This window comes from Mustela erminea, chromosome 6, assembly GCF_009829155.1.
Source record: "Mustela erminea isolate mMusErm1 chromosome 6, mMusErm1.Pri, whole genome shotgun sequence".
NCBI lineage: Eukaryota > Metazoa > Chordata > Mammalia > Carnivora > Mustelidae > Mustela > Mustela erminea.
In genome coordinates, this window is record NC_045619.1 from 103,883,993 (window position 1) to 103,890,002 (window position 6,010).

Here is a 6,010-nt window from a genome sequence, read left to right on the forward strand (position 1 = left end):
TGTTGATTTTCACCTTGATTCTTTCTCATCTGTCAAGGTGGAAGGCGAAGGGAAACAGAAAGCATGGATTCGTGGTGCTGTCCATATTACAGATTCATGGTGCTGTGGGTTATTAAGGCAAAGAGAATTCCTATGAGCCACTTAGTCCAACCACCATATTTTATAAATGGAGAATTCAGCCCCAAAGAGGAGGGAAGTTACCATAGACCATAATGAGGCAGCGACCCTCTTCCTCTTCTGCCTTGGTTAAAGCAAGATATCCCCATTTCTGTGACTATAACATTTACTTACTCACCCATCAAGAAATAGTTATTGAGCATCCTATTTCTGTGCCACGTTGGGTGGAGCTTTGGGATATGTGAGTGAAGGAGATAGATACATTTCCCACCCTTTCACAAACTTGCATTAAAAAATGAAAATCACCCAAGAGTGTGTTAAAATGGGGATCCCCTGGCCGCACTTGCAGAGAGACTGATCCAGACCCCTGGGTAGACCTTAGGAGTCTACCTTTGTAACACACGCCCCTGGTGATTCTGACATTGAGAAGCCCTAGTCTAGTAGAATGACTGGAATTATAGAATATTTGAGCCAAGGTCTTTCAATAGGTTAAAAGAAGACGACCAGGGAGCTTATTTTTCTCACCCAGCATCCCAAAGCCAGACGAGAACCCATGACTCCCCAGTTTATTCTCTCTTGTTCCACGTGCCCCTTCCCACACCCTCCCATCCTCACACCTGTGATCTCCACACTCTGTACCTCGTCATGCCACTCCCTCCCATATCCCTCTTCTATTCCACATGTAGTCCCTAGGGAGAGACTAAAATGTGTGCCTTCCCTTGAGCAAGACTGGGTTCTCAATAAATCTATGTGCTCTTTGGAAGAGCTGCCTGGTCTTGTGGCCTCTGTGCCTCATTCTTATATTTAACCACACAATTAATATTTCTAAAATCTGACTATGTGCCTTGGAATATCACTGTTGACAAATTATGTGTGGGCTTATATACCGGTAAGGGGGACAGACATTACACAAATAACCACAGCAAAATGTGATCAGTGGCATGAAAGATAAAGTCCAGGTGTACAAAACCCAGGTATGGGGGCACAGAACAGGGTCCTGAGCTCATCTGAGTGGACAAGGGCATCCATCCTACAGAAAATTGAGCTTTGAGGGGTATCAGCCAGATTTGGGTCAGGCAGCGGGGAGGGAGGTCACAGCAGGTGCTCGAAGGTGCAGGTGGGAGCCCAGAGGAAGAACAAGACACTTGGAGGACCTGAACCAGGGCCAGTGTGTGTCCAGTATACAGAGAGAGGGAGGGGTGAGATGGAGCCCAAGAGAGGAGAATTCATTAGAAACTGTATCATGGAGCACCTGGTAAGTATAATAAGATGCTTGAATATTTTTCAATTTTTCATATGTAATCCACCCTATTCAAATGTACAATTCAATGCTTTTTAAGTAAAGTTAACCAAGTTGTGCAACCATCACCATATATCAGCTTTAGAACACGTTCATTACTCCAACTAGATGCTCTGTGCACATTACTCTTAATCTCCACTTCACCATGTCCACCGCAGGCAACCATTAATCTACTTTCTGTCTCCACAGTTTTGCCTTTTCTGGGTATTGCATGTAAAGAAATCACACAATATTTGGTTTCTTGTATTTGGCTTCTTTCACTGAAGAAGCTTTGATTTTCCTCTAAAAACAATGTGAGGTCCATCCTTGCTGATTTGAAGAAGTAACAGGACCAAACAGGGACTTTAGAAAGAAAACTATAACTGTCCTTTGTAGAGTGGTGTGGAGGAGGCCAGTCCTCTGCAGGGAAAACAGCTGTAGACTTTTGGAGTGCTCCAGGCTGAGGACATGGTGACCGAAGATGAAAACAGGTCCGGTCAATTCACACAGCAGTCCTGGCCCCAGGGAGCTCTTCATAGGCTGAACCTCCTTCTTCTAGAACATGGGAACCAGACTCCACCATTTTCCAAAGTGAATCTCAAGAGATTTCACATTCTCTGTTTGATGAGCTCTCTCATTCCTAGATGGACCAGCCAAAAAATTCCTCTGCCGGTATCTGTGCCCAACATCAAGACCTTGAGGTCCAGGGCAATGGTTCTGAACATAAGCAAAGGGACTTTACAACCTCATTTTACAAATAATGCTTGACCAGGATGGCTGCTGCCTCTTATTTCCTCAGGGTTTAAGAGAAAGTGTCAAAAATGCCAAGAAAAGCTAATACTGGGTATTGAACTATTATTATGAAAACAATATCCTGGGAGTACTCTGGAACTTTTCACACCCAGTTAAAATTTCTATGCTATATTCTCTGACTGTCTCCTACAAGAGGAAATGATGCTCAGAGTGAAAATTTCCAGATCTGCAAAATCCTCAGTTGATAAATGCATTTTTAAGAATTAAGTGCATATTTTAAAAAGATTTCAACATAAAACTTTGGGTACTCCTCTGGAAGAGTTTAAAGTTCAGTCTAAAAAAACCCAAAAATCAGCCAACCAAAATATTCTACTCCTTGAGCATGCCTTCTAAGGTTGCCCTGAAAGGGAGAAGGGAGCCTATTCACAGTGGCTCTTTGGAAAGCTGAAGAGTCACTTGATTGGCCAGTTGTAGTGTTTGCAAAAAATATCAGTGATTAATCATTGCTTATTTCTATAAGGAACCCTAGAGCCCTCCCATCTGGTTTTGTTGGGCCACTCTCCATCTAACAGGCCAGTATATGTCTCCATGAGACAAGGCTACCTGTGGTTCCAAGAGACCACAGGGGTGTTCTCCCTCTTGGAGAGGTGCACAGACTGCCTGTCTGAGTCAGCTCAGGGTACCTTCACAAGATGCCACAGAATGGGTCATTGCATAACACTGTTCTGGAGTCTGGAAGTCTAAGATCAAGGATCAGCAAGATCTGTTCTGCTGAGGCCTCTCGTTCTGGCCTGTAGAGAGCCACCTTCTCTTTGTGTCCTCATGTGGACTTTCTTCTGTGTGTGGACATGGACAGAGAGAGCTTTCTGGTGTCTGTCCCTCCCTCTCTTTATAAGGACACCACTCCCATAGGATTCTGCTCTGCCCTTATGACCTCATTTAACTCCAATCAGCTCTCTAAAATCTCTATCTCCAATTATACTTCCATAAGGGATTTAGGCCCCCAAAATATGAATTTTGGGGATATGTAGACATTCAGTCCATAGCAGTCCCCCACCACCATCTGGGGAAGTCTGGCCTCAGACATGATGAACATTCCAGGAAGGAGATTGTCAGTCCGTCCATTCCGCAGACATCCAGGGGGTCTGTTATAATCACAAGTAGCCCTCATGTGGGGGCCCTATTCTTTTGAGTAGGTGAAGTTACCTCTAAGGTAATGGTTCACAACAGGGGAAGATTTTGACCTGCAGTGGAGACATGTATGGGAGACTTGACAATATCGGGAGACATTTTTGATTGTCACAACAGGAGGTGCAGAGTGTGTAGAACTACTGATATTCCATGGGTAGTGGCCAGGGATGCTAAAGAACCTCAGGCAGTGTACGGGACAGCCTCCTAACTAAAAGAATGATCCCGTCCCAAATATCAGAATATCAATAGTGCTGAGGTTGAGGAACCTGCTCTAAAGGGTAGCCCACTTCTCCTTTGTCCTGCTATTCTTTAATCGATCCTCATCAGAAGATCCAAGTTAGGAAGAAAAGGCTGGAAGAGAAGCTTCAGATGCCATTATCAACCTTTACACCCAGACCCATTCTCCAGGAGGTCCCTGTAAGAAGGTGATCAGTGGGTACCCAGGTGACTCAGCTGGTTAAACATCCAACTACTGATTTTGGCTCAGGTTATGACCTCAGGGTCATGGAATTCAGCCCCATGTCGTGCTCCATGCTCAACCTGGCATCTGCTTGAGATTCTCTCCTTCTCCATCTGTCCCCTCCCCCAGCACATGTGTTCCATCTCTCTCTCTCTCTCAAGTAAATAAATAAAATCTCAAGATGAAGGTGAAGAAGAAGGAGGAGGAGGAGGCGGCGAGTGTGATCAGGACAGTGGTTTTTCACAACTTGTACAGAGAACAGGTTGGAAGATGGACACTGAGAAACCTTGCACTTGCGTGTCAGTTTGTATTTCTGGGTCTGCAGGGTGGCATGAGGGGCAGGTCACTAAGATCAAAGGGAAGAACTCAATAGGCCCTCACTCTTCTTTCTCACCATCATCCTGCTTCTTCTTGCACCTGGACCAGGGCTCTACCTCCAGTCCCAGGACAGCCAAGCAGGACTTTTCTTTAGAACTTTAGCCATAAATTGTTTTTACGTATGTAATCTTAATTTCTTCACTTTTTTTCAAAGATCACAGTTGATTCTCATTTCTTCAAGGTTATACAATTAAAACCACGTTCATGGTAAAAAAAAAAAATACAGAAAACTCAGAAAATTTAAAAAATGACTTCCTCACTCATAATCTCACTCCCCAAAGACCACTGCTGTTAAGATTGTGCTAAGCTCTCCTTCAGTCTTTCATACGTAAAACAAGTGGGACCTGCACTTGAGGGGAGGCTGCTGCAAACTATTTTATTTCGGTCTCTCCCCAGCCCTTTAAGTTTACTCCATGGACCTGGCGCACTTGGAGGAAAACTCAGGTACTCACAAGGCTTTTCTGAACACTTGGGGCTAATACAAAGACATAGGTATATCAAGTTGCAAAAGAAACTTTTTTTTTTTTTTTAAGTTTTCTTTTTCATTTGAGTTGCAAAACAGAGCCACTATTCAGAAATGTTAACACCAGAATAATCTGCACTTTGGTCTTCACTCAAAGGTAAGACTTCCTCCCTCAACCCCAGCTGGGGCTGCTGCAGTTATGTGAGAAAGTATGGTCATGGTCAGTTTCTTCTCACTTCCTTGGGCAACTCCTCAGAGACTTGTTGTTCTTAAGGACCCTTTTGGGGTGCAGGAGGGAGGCCAGGAGGAGGAATGGTAAGGTGAGCAACAACATTCTCACCTGAGTGGCCCCATTATAAATTGGCTTTGTGTTCTCTGGGCCTAGCAAATACCTAAAACTCTCTCTTTCTCTCTCTCTCTCTCTCTCTCTCAACCTTTTTCTCAATCCCATTCTTTCTCAGTGCCTATCTCTTTCTCTCATTAGGTGCTGCTTTAGATTTTTCATGGACTGTCCATCTCTGGAGAATTCTTGCCTATAACATTCATGACCCAAGAGTTCATCGATTTGGGGGGAGGAGTGGGGAATTTGCCTACTCCCTTTCCATTCCCTTAGAAGGCCAGAAATCCACCTGCAACTTCTTCCTGCCGTAACCCATTACCTCCATAGTAGGCTGTATTGAGCTAGCTCTGAGTCATCCCCTCTTCCAAATGTGACCCACATCCAGTCCTTGGGAAATACACACAATCCTGGCCCCTATAAACTCCAGAACAGAAGCAACCTGCCCTTCACCTGTACCACAGGAGCTGCACTGAACCCTCCTTTCTCTTGCTTTGGAGACCTCCCAGGCAGAATCACACAGTATCTATCGTGTCCCTCAACGCTGGGGATATGTGGTCCACAAAATGTTGTGGGATCTCGCCAACTGTCTAATGCACTCCAGCCCAGCCTAGAGTCCTCTAAAAAGTTTCCTCCTGAAATCCCACTTCTCAAAACCTTATTTTCTGACCCTTGATATAGATGAATCCCACAAATTCTTGAACTCCCCTCAACCCCTAATCTCCCCCCCAATATTCTTTGGCCCTTCTCCATTCCTCTTCATCCAACTCCGCCTCACCCTTCTCCAGGGTAAGCTGTGGGTTCCCTCTGATTTCCGACAGGAAAATAACACATCCCAAAGTTTTTAACGGTCTTCTATTCATTTTTAATTGGGAACAAGCAGCGAAACAATTACAAGTGAGTTAAAAAAGTAACCCATAACTCTTGATTAAAAATATTTTAAACCCACAGACATCAATTAGGAGGGTGGAGGAAGAGAGGTAGCAAAATTTGGAAGAGAATACAGGAAATAATACTAATTGTGCTTTTTGC